The 16,801-nt window shown below is 36.6% G+C and overlaps 2 long non-coding RNA genes across 2 annotated transcripts in view; one reads left to right on the top strand and one right to left on the bottom strand.

Moving 5' to 3' along the window:
- LOC141547866 (uncharacterized) overlaps window positions 1-14,296 on the bottom strand; it is an 84,167-nt gene extending 69,871 nt beyond the window's left edge. Inside the window, exon 1 of the long non-coding RNA XR_012483652.1 lies at window positions 13,842-14,296. This is a non-coding gene — a long non-coding RNA (uncharacterized LOC141547866). The remainder of the gene's footprint in view (window positions 1-13,841) is intronic.
- Window positions 11,388-16,801, top strand: part of LOC141547858 (uncharacterized) — a 27,077-nt gene continuing 21,663 nt past the window's right edge. The window contains exons 1-2 of the long non-coding RNA XR_012483650.1: window positions 11,388-11,581; window positions 11,990-12,116. This is a non-coding gene — a long non-coding RNA (uncharacterized LOC141547858). The remainder of the gene's footprint in view (window positions 11,582-11,989; window positions 12,117-16,801) is intronic.

Raw genomic sequence — 16,801 nt, 5'->3', positions numbered from 1 at the left:
TAATTTAAAAACTGAGGGCAATAGTCAATTCAATGAATGATAGAATTAGGATTTTTTTTTTAATCTCAACAGACCAGAATAATAGAACTAATCTAAGAAGATATAAATAGTGAGTCCTATATTTGGGTTCAAAAATTCAACTGGAGAAGTTCAGAATGGAAGAAATGTACTAAATAAAAGTTCACATGAAAATGACTTGTTGATTTAAGTTTAATATGAATAACAGCCCCAAAAAGCTAGGGAAATTTCAAGCTGCTTTAATGGAAGCATAGTACTTGGAATGAGGAATGTGTTAGTCATATTATACACTACCTGTCTAGGATTGTGTTAGATTCTGAGTGCCCCCCCATACTTTTTTTTCCCCAAAAAAACATTGAGAAATTGGAATGTGTTGGACAGGAGAAAGGAAGAGGCTACACCCAAATTATGAAGACTAGAAACCATATCATATCAGTTGAAGATTCTAAGAATGTTTAGAACAAAAAAGAAAAGATTTAGGGGTGTGTGACAACTGTCATTAGATGTTAGAGAGAGTGTCATGTGGAAGAATGATTAGACTTTTTTCAGCTTGTTACAGGAGGCAAATGGAAGTTTCAGAGAGGCATAGTTTGCTTTTAAATAAGGAAAAACTTTCCGACAGTTACAGCAGCATAAAAGTGGAAAGGTAGTGAGTTATTTGCCATTTGTTGTCCAATCATGTCCAGCTCTTTATTTATTTGGGGTTTTCTTGACAAACGTGGTCCTGCCATTTTCTTTCCCAACTTATTTTACAGATAAGAAAACTGAGGCAAACCAGGTTAAGTAACTTGCCCAGGGACACACAGAGCTACCAAATATCTTTGAACCTCAATCTTCCTGATCATAAGGTCAATGCTCTATCCTCTGAACTACCTTGTTACCACTTGAGGTCTTCAAGCCTTTATCGGATCCTTTATTAAGAATGTTGTAGAAGGGATTTATGTTCAGGCACAGGTAGACTTGATTAGAGATTAGATAAAGCACTTATTAATCTCTTTCTATGTGGCAAGCATTGCACCAAATGTTGGATATACTAAGTACAATCAAGAAGGCATTCCCTGCCCTCAAGGAGCTTAATGCTAAAAAGGAAAGATAACATGCAAAAGGAGGTAAAAGGTTAAGTGAGAGAAATGGAAAACACCCAGGGTCCTTTGAGTGAATCCCTTCAGAAATGAATTTCTGAAGTCTTTTCCAATCCTGAAATTCTGTGATTATCACTCATTATTCTTTCACTCCATTGTCCATCCACTGGCCTTTTTGTACGACATTTCATCTCCCATCTTGGCATCTTGCACCTAGTACAAGCTAGGTTTGGGGGATGATGTTTGACTCTGGAAGAGTGATGTTGATGCCTTTATCTCACTTAACCCCAATTCAGTTAAGACATCACAGAGTGCTGCCTTGTTGGGACCTCCTTAGAGTCTCTAGCTTTCTTCCTTCAAAATCCAACTCCAACATAACTTTCTACATGAAGACTTTTTCTGATCCCTCAACTACTAATGTTTCCCCCAATAATTATCTTTTGTTCATCTTGTATATAGATTTTATAGCAATACTGTGACTCTGTGTGTGTGTGTGTGTGTGTGTGTGTGTGTGTGTGTGTGTGTGTGTTTCTCCTAAGATCATGAAATACAGATTAGGGATTTTTGTGTCATTATCTCTTATTCTAGTTTTTACTTTGTCTGCTCATACAATGAAGAAAGATGAATGTGCAGCAGTGAGACAAGGCTTTAACTGGGAGTCTTATGCCCTGATATTGAATCCTAGCTCTCTTGCTTACCACGTATATGACCTTGGCCTTTCTGGGATGAGAAGGTTATATTCTATGGCCTCTGAGATCCTTGTCGTCAATACTTCTGTGATCTTATGAATTCTCTATGTCTGTAGGCTACAGAATAATAGCCAACCTGATTTGGCAGAAGAAATATTATGATCAGGGAGCTCCCTACATAAAGAAAGTCATAGGTCCCAACTGGGGAGAGGAGGGAAATACCTATAACTAACAGTGCAGGGCAAAGAGTACATGCTTAATAAATACTCATGAACTAACTGATTGATGCGATCAGAAGCAATGACATCAAAACTAGTATGTTGTAGCAGAGAGTTATGCTAGGAATTAGGATCCCTAAGTGTTACACCCATCTCCATCACTAACCATCTCCATGACCTTTGATAGGTTTATTAACATTTTTCTGAATTTCTATTTCTTGATCAGTAGACCTGAGGCCAATCATTAGAGAAAGTACAAGCTATTGTTAGTTATTTCTTTCCAGAACTGGCAGGAATGCAAGTTTGACTGACTTCCTCATATTGAGGAAATTCCTTTGTATGAACCTTTGTCCAAAGAATTTTTAAAGACACCCATCATCTCCCCATATTTGTGCTGGCTTTGCCAGAACAAAAGGGGCCTATAAATGGTTCTGATCTTTAACCGGTCTTGTGCCTACCAACAGGTTAATGTACATTCCTAAAGTACTGCTTTATGAAGTCACCAGTTCCGGTCCCCAGTTTGACAAAGCCAATAATACTCTGGGTTGGAATACCCCATAGTTATTAAGATAAACAAACTTTCCATGATGGATATCCTGTTTCTTTTTAGTGTCCTTGACAATCTTAGTCACCAACTAGTGACTATTTCCAAAGACAGGATAATATTATAGAAATAACAATTAACTTGAAACCAGAGACCTACTATTAGAATGCTGGCTTTGTGATTTATTAGCTATATGCCCTTGAGCAAATTACTTTTCCTGAGAAGCTAAATGGTATGATGGATAGAATGCTGGGCCTGGATTTCAAATCTGACCTCAGACACTATTGTGTGACCTCAGGCAAATCATTTAACTTGGGATTTAACTTGTCTGCCTCAATTTCTCCAATTGTAAAATGGGAAGAATGACAACATCTACCTCTCCAGATCGTCATGAAGATCAAATGAAAAAGTGCTTAGTATAGTGTCTGATAGTAAATTCTTATTTCTTTGTTTAACCTTATTATGTTCTTTATTTGTAAAATGCCTGTCCTGCAAGTAACATAGTTATTGAATCTAAAATGGCATAATGAGAAAATACTTGCAAGATATAAAGTGATATAGATTCTGCCCTCACTCATCCTTCCATAGTCATTCATTTGCCAAGACTAGTTGATTCTGTATTCTTAATGCCTCATGTCTATACCCTTCTTTCTATATTCATATCATAAATACCCAAAATAAGACCCTATCATCTCTCAACTGCCCAAATACAGTAACTTCCCATTTGGTCTCCCTGCCTCCATCCCTAATCTTTGCTCCACAAAGCCCCCAAATTGATATTTTTAAGGGAGTGATCTGATTTCATGTTCCTCCTCTACTCAAAAAGTGGGTTCCCATTAACTTTAGGTTAAACTGTAAATTTGTGGGGCATTGACTCTAGGCTATTTTTCTAAACTGATCATACAATACTCTTCCTTACACATTCAATGCTTCAGTCAAACGGGCCTGCTTGTCATTCCCCATTCACAACATTCCATTTTCCATTTGCCTTTGCAGTAGATATTCCCTATTCTTAGAATGTTCTTTCTCCTCACAGGCTTCTTGGAAGCACCTAAGCCCAGTTCAAATAATGTTTTCTTTAAGAAACCTTTTCCATATCTTCCCCTTAACCTATTCCTTATCCATTCATGAATGATCCTCTCAAATCACTGTATTTTTAATATATCCTATTTCTACTTATCCATAAACCTTGTTATCTTCCCCTAATAGAATATAAACACCTTGAAGGCAGAGACTGTTTCACTTTTTATTTGAATCCACATTGTGAATGTGGTGAGTGTTTAATAAATGCTTAATGATGAATTGGTATAACAAATATAAAATATGTAAATGTCAAAAAATGTTTTCTCTGAAGCCCCTGTTTTCCCTAAAAAAAAAAAAAAAAAAAAAATGAAAGCACCTTGAGATGTCAAAGATCTTTTCTTCAGACCTCCTATTTCTCCTTAATAAAAATGGAAGCATCTTGAGGTCAAGGATTGTGTTCTTGTCTGTTTCCCTAGAATTAGGTGTACAACTATCCACATACTCCTAATTATTAATTGTCAAATTGAATTAACCTAAATATCTTATTTTCCATTTTCTCCATTTGGATTTGATCATCACTTAAGACATAGGTCCTAGAAAGGTTTAGTTCATCAACATCACTGAAAATTCTCAGATTTTCCAATGTGATTTTAGAAGAGTAAAAGACATTTCTTGCACTGTAAGTACTGGTAGCCAGCACTAGCCCCTGGGCATGTTCCAGGCAGCCACTCAATCTATTGACTTACCCTCAAGAGTCCATATTTCATATGTAACTGTTTCCATTTCCACTTCCTATCTTCCACCTCACAACTCAATTCAGCATGTGGAATGCTGCTAGTCACTTTCTCTAGTCCTCAAGGACTTGAACAAGAGTAAAAGGAAATTAATTTATCTTGAGCTTCTGAAAGTCAGTGGGAAGTAGGCAGGAAAACTGATGAGCTGTGAGTCCTGAAAAGTTGAAGAAGTTAGACCTTCTGATACTGATGTCAAGTCTTATGCAGTCTGTCACATTGCATCATATGCCTGCTCACTCAGCTCCCAGTAATATCATTTTATGATGGTAGTAGACTAATGCTGCATTTTGCTTTCTTGTGTTCATAGGGTAAAATCATTTTTAAAATTTTTAACTTTTTTATTTAAGGTTTTGAGTTACAAATTCTTTTCCTCTCCCTTCCCTCAACCCTCCTTGAGACAGTAAGCAATTAGATATAGGTTATACATTGCAATTATGTAAAACATTTCCATATTAGTCATTTTGTACAAAAAGACAAATAAAAGAAAAACTGAAAGAAAAAATGTGAAAATAGTAAGTTTTATTTTATATTCAATCAATATCACTTCTTTCTCTGGAGGTAGTTAGTATTCTTCACCAGTAGTTCTTTGGGATTGTCTTAAATCATTGTATTGCTGAGGATAGCTAAGTCATCACAGTTCTTCATTGAACAATATTGCTGTTGCTGTGTACAATGTTCTCCTGGTTCTATTTGCTTCACAATGTACCAATTAATGTCTTTCCAAGTTTTTTTTCCCCTGAAATCATCCTGCTTGTCATTTCTTACAACACAATAATATTCCATCACAATCACATACCACATTTTGTCCAGCCATTCCTCAATTGATGAGCATCCCCCATGCTTTCCAATTCTTAACCACCACAAAAAGAAGCTCATGTCTTCTAACTTCATCACTATACTGTTGATTAAAGCCCTGATTGATGTAACCTCCCCCATCCTCCTCTTCCCACCGATTGAGGGATTAGGTGGTGAAGTACCAAACTCCTTCCAATGCCTTCTTTTATAGAGGACAGAAAATGGACTTCCAATTTAATCCACTTTGCATCTACTGGTCTACCAGGATTCAACTCCAGTGAACAAAGGGGCCCCTAGACCAGGTACTCCCTGGAGTCTCCTCCACATCTTTTATATTCTGTCTCTTCCCATCTTCTTGAGAGCTTCTTGAGAGAAAGGACTGTCTTTCCTCAATTATATCCCCAGCACTTAATGCAGTGCCTAGAACATAATAGACACTTAATAAATATTTAATGAATTGAACATTTAATTGCCCCAGAAACCTCTTGACCCTGGAAGATCACTTCTGCCCTAGAACTAACTTCTCAAAAGAACTTTCCTTCTGGAGCAACTCTTTCTGATTGCATGGAGAGTTGCCAGAACCTTCATTTAAAGAGGATGGCCGGGTCATTTTACCCACTAAGCAGCACTGAACTCATATTCTCCCAGAATTCTAGAATGCCTCCACCCCCAGTTTCCTTACATATACTATATTCCTAGATTAGATTGTAAGCTTTTTGAGGGCAGAGGCTTTCTTTCTTTTTTGCTTGTATTTTTATTCCTAGCATTTGACATAAAGCTTGGCATATAATAAGACTTAATGAATTCTTCTTGTTATGTAACTGATTCAATATCTCCAGGCTTCTCAAGGTTCTGGATGTCCTGCTCTCCATCTTAAATTTTCTTTACTTTCCCTTTTATTTAATAATCCTTCAAAAAGGATCTTTCATCTCACCTGTTTTATATAACCTTTGTTGTTTTGGGAGGTGGGGTCAGGTTTTTTTTTCACCAAGTATATTTATTTAAGAAGAAAACTATTCCACAACCTTTGAATTTAAGCAAGTCTGGAACCTTTCTAAATACTACAATCCACACTGTTCTCTTTTTCTGAGTTAACGAGCAAAACAAGAAACCCATTTGACCCAGGAAGAAAAACTTATGGTCTACTAGCATAATGACTTTCTAGATTCCTGGCTACTCAATTGTTCAATCCCATGCTTGAGTTTCCCAAATTTGTTTCCTTTTTCTGTATCATTTGAAACCAGTATAACCGAAATTAGCACCTCATTGTTCTCTCATTGTTTTGTATGTGTTAGCCTCCTCTACCCTTTGAGATTATAAAATGCAATAATAACAGGGATTACATTTTGCATGTTGCAGCTAGAAAAGAATTGAAGTTAATTTCTATAAATGATGCAAGCAAATAAATACCATTATTATGAATTTCTTCAGTTCTCCCACAGGACATACTAAATACATGACAGAATCTAGATCTCACCTTTTCATCAGTTGCATTAACCATAACTTTGTGATTATTTGCATACTCAATTCAACAAGTCTGCATTAAGTATCTGCTATGTGCCAGGCACCAGGAATACAAAGTTAAAACAAATACAGTCTCTCTCTTTTGGAATTCACATTCTGTTGATAGGAGGAGGGAAGAACCTGTACTAAAAAAGGGTTATGAAAAAACATATACAAAAAAAATACAAAAAATTGGGAGGGGTGAAGACAAGAAAATCACCAGCAATTGAGGAAATGAATCAAGTTATGGAAGTCATGAGAACCCTACAAAAAAATGCCAGAGTAGAGTATAATTGTCACTTCTCAAATTCCCTTATTTCTCATGTGTGCTGGAGAAAATTCATAGGCACAAAGAGGATCCATGAGATTAGACACCTAGATCAATAATACAAGTAAAACAGCAGTTGGAGTCCAAGACTCCAAGACTCTTAAAAATATCAGCCTGTCTCTTTCCTTGTTTCCCCCCCACACCCGAAGAACTATCAGCTGATAAGGACTGGCTATTAGGAAAATCCCACTGTTACTACAAGGTTCTGGTTCTAATAGCTCTCTGATGATGGATATTTTTTGTGATCATTAGTTGTTATGGTGGTTCAGTTGTGTTTGACTCTATGACCCCATTTAGAATTTTCTTAACAAGCATACTGAAGTAGTTTTCTTATCCCATTTTACAAATGAATAAACTGAGGCAAACAAGGTAAATGACTTGTCTAGGGTGACACAGTTAGTAATTTTTCTAAAGCTGGATTTGAACTCAGGTGTTCCTAACTTCTAGTACTCTATCTACTATATACCCTTGACCATTAGACAGATGAACATAAAAACATTATGATATTAGTCTAGAGAACAAGACAGGGCAAAGATTCACTGCTCCCTGGGCTCTGTTCTTGTCTCTCTATAATTCTTTCCTCACCAAGTATCATTATCACCCTGGAAGATCACTCTTTCCCAGCAACCCCTTTCTCTGATTGATTAGTTCCCATCCTCCAAGCTCCTTTTCAAGGAAAATGCCCTGGCACTTGTTTTTGTTTATTCTTTTTATTCCTTTCTGGACTTTGCTGCTGACTCTCTGCACTTCTTTCCCCATCATCTCCATTTAGTAAGCATTAAACATATACTTGTTAACTTCACTAACTTATCTTGAAATGAAGCACAGGTCCCTTCAACCTTCATTCTCAGAACTCAACCACCTTTTAAAAACAGGGTTCATCTGTAAAATGGAAATGTTCACTTATATCTGTTGAGTAGCTACACAAAGACATTGATTTAAGGATTTAATTTATATATATATTAGAGACTTGGAAATGAAAGGGGCCTTAGCACTTATACAAACCATGAAACCTGTCTATAATATCTCCAAGACTTTCAGTGGCAGTGTCCATTTATGGACAGTTCAAATTGGCAGGAAGTTTTTCTTTACACTGTGTAAAAATCTGCTTCATAGTAACATATATCCATTAGTTTTGCTTCTGCCAGTTGATATCAAATAACAATTCTATTACAGCTAGACAGCTCAGTGGATAGAGTGGTAAGGCTCAAGTCAGGAAATCACATCTTCATGAGTTCAAATTCAGCCTCAGATATTTAGCTATGTAACCCTGGGTAAATCACTTAACCCTATATTTGCCTCAGGTTCCTCAACTGTAAAATGTGATGGAGAAAAAAAAAAGCAAACTAGTCTAGTACTTTTGCCAAGAAAGCACTAAGTGGGGTCATAAAAAGTCAGACAACTGAAAAAATGATTGAACAACAACAACAACAACAACAACAACAACAAAAAAAAAATATATATATATATATGCATATTATCTTTTCCATATGAAAACTCTTCAAAAACCTAAAGAGAGTTTGGATATCCTCTCCTCTTGTTTGAACTAAACTTCCTCACTTCCTTAAATTGAATCTTATCTAGAATGGTTTCTCTAGCCTTTTTCTAGGTACATTCCAATTCCTCAAAGTCCCTCTAACATGTAATGTTTAGAACTGGGCAGAATGCCCCAGATGATTCAGAAATTCATCCAGCTAGCCTCTACTAAGTATCTTTTATGTATAATGCACATTTTTTGCCCTACTCATTCCAATAATGCAGATGGGCTCTGCAATTTATAGTTTTAGAGCGTTGCCGGAAGCACTTGCAGGGTCATACAACTAATATCTTTCAAGGACAGAACTTGAACCCAGGACTTCCAAATTTCAGGGCCAGATTTCTATTCTCTAATCCATCTCATAAAACACATTGTCAGCTATTATATATAATTACATTTATCTCATTTGTTTATAATTTTATGCATGTAATTTATATAATATATTGTATATAAAAATGCATAATATATTATATATATCATTAAATATACAGTTAGCTACAGTCCTATTACCTTAGAAATATTAGATGATACAATATAGTATATATTATTATATAATATATTATTTTATCTTATTTAGATATTATCTTGTTAATATATTATAATATTTAATATGTTCTATTACCTAATCTAATAGGTTGCTATTCATCCTTAATTTTCAAAGAGGGCATTATAGATGAAATCTTGGCTTGCACATGAAGTAGATTTGGGTGAGGCAGTGTTACACAAATTCATCAGTCTCACTCTCTCTTCCTGAGTCATGAAAACTTCAGTGACAGGACAAAACTCAAGACAGCCTGGTAAAGGCCCAGAATACATTGAGATGACTTTGGCCTCTTGGATGTCTGACCAAATTCTAAGCACTCCACAGAGCCTGCTTCAGGTGCCTTCATGGCCACTGGAACAAATTATTCTCATCTGCCATTCTGCAGGAGGGAGCTTTAACATGCTTGAAGTAAATATCTCCTTAATTGACTCAAAGATTTAAGGACTATCAGCCCATCTGCAGAGGCAGCTTTACTAGAGTGTGGGCCTCTGTACATATTCCAGCTTCTTAGAGCCACAAGTGAAAATTAGATGAAGGTGGACACCAAAGGTGGATGCGCAGCTCTTAAAAAGGTTCATAAACTCTCACACCAGAGGTGCTAATCCTCCCTGGACATCATTCATAAAAAAAAAAAAAAAAATTTCTCAATTTGTCCGAGATTTCTTCCTCCTCAGATTTCTCAAAGCATTTTGTCTATACTTCTCCCTTTGTATTTACCACATTCTTCCTTGCATCACAGTCATTTCTGTGTATGTGCATCTCTTACTGGAATGTGAGAACTTGGGATGCTTTTTATGTCTCCAAAGATAGTACTTGGCAGACCACAGGCATTTAGTGCATGTTTGTTGAATTAAATTGAATTGAATCAGAGAAATACATGGACCTTCCCTCTGAAGAACTCAATCACCCTCAGAAAATATAAAATGGGCAACTTCTCATAATGTATGTATGACATTATAGTATCTTTCTTACTCTTCATCAAAGCAAAGCTAATATAAAGTTTGATACAGTACCCTTTGTGCCCTTCAAAAAACATGGTTTGTGTTAATAAATCTGTTGTAATTTACCATTACATATGAAGAAAAGTAACTGTTAAACATAAAGATGAAAGCATTGTTATGATTATTTTATCACAGAGACCTGCTTATCATTACACCATGATGCAATCTTTATTGCTGACCATATTTATTCAGCTATCATAATGTCCTTAAATTTTCTTGTTTGTCCATAACAAACTCAACTCTCCTTCCATTGGGGCTCCATGAGTCGTAATGCACAGTATAATCTATTCTTATAGAGAACACCACTCAAAGGTAAACAGTTGCACTGCTGAAGGACTGAACAGAACATCACAGTGCTCCCATCAGTCAGCCCAATGTTTAAGTTTGCAAATACCCAACAAGTCGTTCTATCTATCTCTGGTTTATGTGTAGGGGGAATGGATGAACAGAATGTTCTGACACCAGCTTGTTTTAAAGTTTCTACAAGGGAACCAACTAGAGAGATCTAGCAGGAGGAACAGTGGGCGTGTTATTGCAGTCATGCAATAGGAACTTGGAAAACAGGGAATCTAAAAATGAGGAGCAAGGTTACTGCAAAAAATAACTTGGCAGTAACTGAACTAACAAAACTTTTCATGCAAAAAGGGGATGGGGGAAGGCGGGAATGATGGGATATACTGGCAATTTTAACAATATTGCAACTGGAAATCTAGAAAATTGTTCTGATCTTACTCCATTGAGTGGTAAGCCTTCCTTGGACTGGGGGAATTATTTGTTTTATTCATTAACATACCATACATTTAAAAATCTTAATAGCCTTGAGGGCTACAGTTTTAATTCCTGTATCTTATGTGGATCTAGCACACATAAACCAAGTAAATCCTAAAATCACCATAAGTCTCTTCAGCTCATTGGTAACTCATAGAGAAAGAATTAATATGACATAAGGAGAACTGGAGAGTTGTAAGAGTTATGAGACAGTTCAATTACACAAGCAATCATTAAGCACCTACTATATAGCAGATATTAAGCTAAGTACAGGGGATAAAAACTCCCCATCCCAATGTAGATGGACATCTTCTCTATAACTTACTGTTTTACAACTCCAAGATACCACTACACACCTCTCAGATTGGCTAAGATGACAGAAAAAAATAAAGATAAATGTTGGAGGGAATATGGGTCAACTGGGACACTAACACTTAATTGGTGAAGTTGTGAACTGATCCAACCAATCTGGAGAGCAATTTGGAATTATGCTCAAAGGCCTATCAAACCATGCATACCATTGGGATGATTTCAGAAAGGCCTGAAGAAACTTACATGATGATGCTAAATGAAGTGAGTAGAACCAAGAGAACATTGTACACAGCAAGGACAAGATTATGTTATGATCAACTGTGATGGACTTGGCTCTTTTCAACAAAGTCCAACACACTTGTGATGAAGAAAGATATCTGTACCCAAAAAGAAGATTGTGGGGACTGAATGTGAATCATAACCAAGTTAGTATTTTCACTTTTTATTGTTGTTTGCTTGGATTTTTCCCCCTTTCTCACTTTTTTCCCTTCTGATCTGATGTTTCTGATGCAGCATGATAAATGTGGAAATATGTTTAGAAGAATGTATGTTTAACCTATACTGGATTATTTGCTATCTAGAAAAAGGAGAGGGGGGAGGGAGAGAGAAAAATTTGGAACACATGGTTTTGCAAGGGTGAATGTTGAAAACTATCTTTGCATGTATTTTGAAAATAAAAAACAATCATAATTGTTTTAGAAAACTAAAATAACAGACATTTTAAAGTGATTGCAATGTACCAGGCACTGTGCTAAATTCTGGGGATGTAAAAAAAAAAATGAAAAAGGCAAAACCCAATCTGTGACTTCAAATTCTGTTGTTTGTCCACTTAGCAAGTAGGTGTCATATTTGGGACCTGAACCCAGGGCTTTCAGGCTCAGATGCCAGATCTCCATCTAATATGCCTCATTTCTCCATTGGTAGTAACAACAACATCATCATCATCATCATCTAATAATTGTAAGTATATATGTTATCTCATTCCCACACCAACATATCTTAGATGTAGGTACTATTTTTATCCCTATTTCACAGATAAGTAAATTAAGAATGAGAAGGGTCAAAATAGTCATAAAATTGTTAAGTATCTAAAGCAGCATTTAAACTCAGGTTTTCTTAACTCTGAGATCAGCCACTAGCTTTATACTGGTTAGTCTATAAACACAGAATAAACACAAAGTAACTGGGGAACTGAAAAGTAAGACAAGAACAAGATGGAGATCACTAAAAATCACAAGGATAAAGACAGGTTTCCTGAAAGAGGTGACATCTGACCTCTTAAGGAAGCTAGGTATTCTTTCAGGAAGAGCCAAAACATTCAAGGTATGGGGGCTGAGCAAATGAATAATGGTATAAGGTAGAATCTCATGTACAAAGAATGTTAATTTAAAGGAGAAACTGAAGAAAGACTGAGAATAACTTTGCTCTTCTAATGATGAGTCGGTTTGGGAAACAACAAAATAATAAATAACAGGTGTTTCTAGAAGATATAGCCTGGAAACAGTTAAGAAAAGACAAGGAATTTCCTAAGGAGGTTCTTTATGAAAAGATTCAAAGTCAGTCAGCTGGCATTTATTAAGCTCCTAGTGTATGCCCTGCATTATGTTAAGAACTAAGGATACAAAGAAAGGCAAAAAGAAAAGAAAAAACAATTTTGTCCCCAAGAAATTCATGATCTAATAAGGAAGACAACATGCAAACCATTATGTAAAAACAAGAGATATATACAAGATAAATTGGGGATAGTTTCAGAGGAAAGTCACAATCTAATTAAGGCTCTGCAGTCCTAGAAAAATATTGAAGGCATAAGATAACTATCAACACCAATGAGTGTCAGGAGAAACAGCAAAACTTGTGAAGACAAAATAATGAAAGAAGTTTCATTCCTCTGCTCAGAAATGAGAACATTCTCTTTCTCAGGATTAGTAGAGGAGAGACAAAGAGAGAGACAGAGAAAGAGAGACAGAAGAGATAGAGAAAGAGGGAGAGAGAGAAAGAAGTAGAGAAAGAGGGAGAGAGAGACAGAGAGAGAGAGAGAGAGAGAGAAGTAGAGAAAGAGGGAGAGAGAGAAAGAAGTAGAGAAAGAGGGAGAGAGAAGTAGAGAAAGAGGGAGAGAGAGAAAGACAGAGAGAGAGAGAGAGAGAGAGAGAGAGAAGTAGAGAAAGAGGGAGAGAGAGACAGAGAAAGAGAGACAGAAGAGATAGAGAAAGAGGGAGAGAAAGAAAGAAGTAGAGAAAGAGGGAGAGAGAAGTAGAGAAAGAGGGAGAGAGAGAAAGACAGAGAGAGAGAGAGAGAGAGAAGTAGAGAAAGAGGGAGAGAGAGACAGAGAAAGAGAGACAGAAGAGATAGAGAAAGAGGGAGAGAAAGAAAGAAGTAGAGAAAGAGGGAGAGAGAAGTAGAGAAAGAGGGAGAGAGAGAAAGACAGAGAGAGAGAGAGAGAGAGAGAGAGAGAGAGAGAGAGAAGTAGAGAAAGAGGGGGAGACAGAGAGAGAGAGAGAGGGAGAGAGAAACAGAGAAAGAGAGACAGAAGAGATAGAGAAAGAGGGAGAGAGAGAAAGAAGTAGAGAAAGAGGGAGAGAGAAGTAGAGAAAGAGGGGGAGAGAGAGAGAGAAAGGGGGGGAGAGGGAGAAACTCTTTAGTCTTTTGCCATTCCATCAGTAAAATAAGAGTGTTGGACTCCTTTACCTCTTTTTGTAGTTGTTAATAGTTGTTATTCAATAATTTTAGTTTAGTTGTCCAACTCTTCATGACTCCATTTGCAGTTTTCTTTACAGAGATAATAGAATAATTTGCCATTTCTTCTCAAGTTTATTTTGCAGAAGAGGAAACTGAGGTCAAGAGGCTGCCCAGTTTCACACAACTAATAAGTGTTGGAAGGCACATTTCAACTCAGGGCTTCCTGACTCTAGACCCAGCACCCTATGTACTGTGTCACCTAGCTACCCCCCTTCCTGTGATTTCTAAGGTCCCTTCTAATTCTAAATCTATGATTGTATAATATGAGGAGTATCTTGAATCAAAATACTCACCACACTCAGCCTATATGACTAAACTAGCAAACTACTTACAAATGAATAGAGGGAAAAAAGCAGGGAAGAAAGGGCCCTGGAAATAATCTTGTCTTTCTCCTTTAGCAGTATCACAAATAGTAAAAAAAAAAAAAAATACATTTAGAGTAAGAAGGCCTGGATTCACAACCTATTTCTACTACTTGATACTGGTTGATTTGGGAAGAAAATCACTCTATCTTCTGTACTTAATCTATAAAATGTGTAGATCAGAGTTTGTTAAACATGCAACATTCCCAAATTCACAACAGAAACAGATTAAAATATAACTGAGAAATATTTAATAAGATAAATAAAAATACAATGCACAGAGATAATGTTAATATATAGTTTTCTAAGTCAATATATAGCATCCACTGTATGACAAGCCAAGCAGTTAATACATGACTCAGTGGTGTATCATTCCATAAACTTCAAACTAAGAATGACAAAACTCTTTTTGTAATTTATTATTTGCTAATTTTACTACACTATATGTGTACATGGGGAGGTCATAGGAATTACAAATTCAATTTGAGTAAAGTTTAAAAACCATATTTTTATGATAAAGGTTCTTTTTATTGAAGATAGTCAAAGCCTTTATAGTATATACTTACTGTAAAGAGAATTATAAGCATTTTACTTTTCTGATATTAAAAGTTACTTAATAAAGACTTGTTTCTAGTTTAAAAAAAAAAGCAATTTATGGTCTTATGTATGTTTTAGTAACCGGGTTTCTATGTGAGCTTGATAGGGCCACTTTAGATGACCCCTAAGGTCGATACATGCTCTGATCCTATGATCCCTACTCTCAGCCACGTTAGAGATCAAAGGCAGTGAGGAAAAAACAAATCACCATCTTTTCCACAAACATGATCTGGTCTAATACACAAGGTATTTTTTAATTGTGAAAGAGAGGCAATTTCTAAGGAAAAATGAAATTCTACAGTATGTCAGCTTTTAGAGCCTAATGATGTTTATACAGACATACCACACTGATGGAATAGTCTCAAAATTCCCTTCAATGCAAAAAAAAAAAAAAAAAAAAAAAAAAAAAAAGTGGGGAGAGGAGTGACCCAGCCCTCCTTCCCCGCCCCCCCCATCTCCTTCCTGCTCAGCAACCTGTACTTGACCCTCCCGAGCCTGGCTGTGCTCTGCCTCCATCCCGCCCCGCTGGAGCCAGCTCACTGATACCAGGCAGCTGATGCTTGCCCTCATCCAAAACACACTTCTTGAAAACACCCACCCATCACATACTTGGGAGGTGGGAGTGGTGCCGGACTAGCAGAACGGCCAGTGGGGGAGGGTTCAGGGAAGAGAGAGCGACCCACCTTTTGGATCGCAAACTCGGTGGATTTTCTTCTGCTCCGTGGTGTAAACTGGGCTGGACTGGGCGTTCGGGATGCTTCTGCTGCTGAAGCTGCCACTGTTTCTGTTTGCCAAGTACTACAAGTGTGGAGAGAAGCTGGTCCACTTCAAGGATGGAAATATTTCAAATGCCTGGACTTTGTGCTTGATTTTTAGGAGGAGGGAGAGAGATTTTTTTTTGGACTCTTGTGCTGTAACAAGAATATAGCCCAGCTCTACAGAAAAGAAGGGGGACTGGAGAAATGAGCTGGGATGAGAGAAATGCTTGTTTTCACTATTTAGTGGAATGAATGAATGATGAGCCCCCCCAAGGAAGCAAGGATGAGCTTAATGGGAAGGTCCCCTAAAATGCTAGGAGAACTTTATTTTTAATCTAGTTCTGAGGGGGAAAGAACCTGTGAAACATTTTATCCCAAAGCTGAAAAGCCTGTGAACCAAAGCTGTCCTCGTATAGGAGAACTATGGCTAAAAGAGCAGGATTGGAGCTAATACTTGAATGTCCTCTGATCTTTTCCTTTAAAAAAAAAATGCTATTCTCTTGTTCTGTGTTACAAAAAATAAAGATTTCCTAGGGTTCTAAAAATAGTCTTAGAAATAATTTCTCATCCTCTCTGCTTCCTTTAATTCCATGGGTCTTGTCACCTGAAATCAGTAGTCTCAAGCCATGTTACTAAATTAAAAAATATATATATATATGTATATGTATATATATGTATATGTATATATATATATAGCCAATGCAGAAGGAATATGTTTTGTGCCTTGAATGAGAGAGACAGAGACAGAGATCCAGAGAGACAGAGACAAGCACAAAGACATACACAGAAATAAAGACAGAGACAGAAAGGGAGAGACAGAGACACAGAAACAGAGGGATAGAGAGACAGACAGAGGGAAGTAGGGAAGCAAAAACAGAGACAGAGAAAAAGAAGCAGAGAGTAAGAAACAGAAATAATGATATAGACATACACAGAGACTGACTAAAGATCTTATCTTATTTTATATTTATATTCTTAAATATCATGTTTTCTTTAAGTGGCAGTATCTGAATGGTTTAATTGCTAATTAATCTCCATTTTCCCAACCCTTAAAATGGGTTAAATTTCACTTAAGATGTTCATAGCTTTAAAAATGAAGTGAGGAGTTGGGGGTAAAGGAGGAGGGATTGATTTAGACATTTAGATAGTCATTTGAAAACCATTTCAAAGTTTTCAAAGTCCTTAAGTATTC

Source organism: Sminthopsis crassicaudata, chromosome 1 (genome assembly GCF_048593235.1).
Source record: "Sminthopsis crassicaudata isolate SCR6 chromosome 1, ASM4859323v1, whole genome shotgun sequence".
Classification (NCBI taxonomy): Eukaryota; Metazoa; Chordata; class Mammalia; order Dasyuromorphia; family Dasyuridae; genus Sminthopsis; species Sminthopsis crassicaudata.
This window is presented reverse-complemented; position numbering and strand designations above follow the sequence as displayed.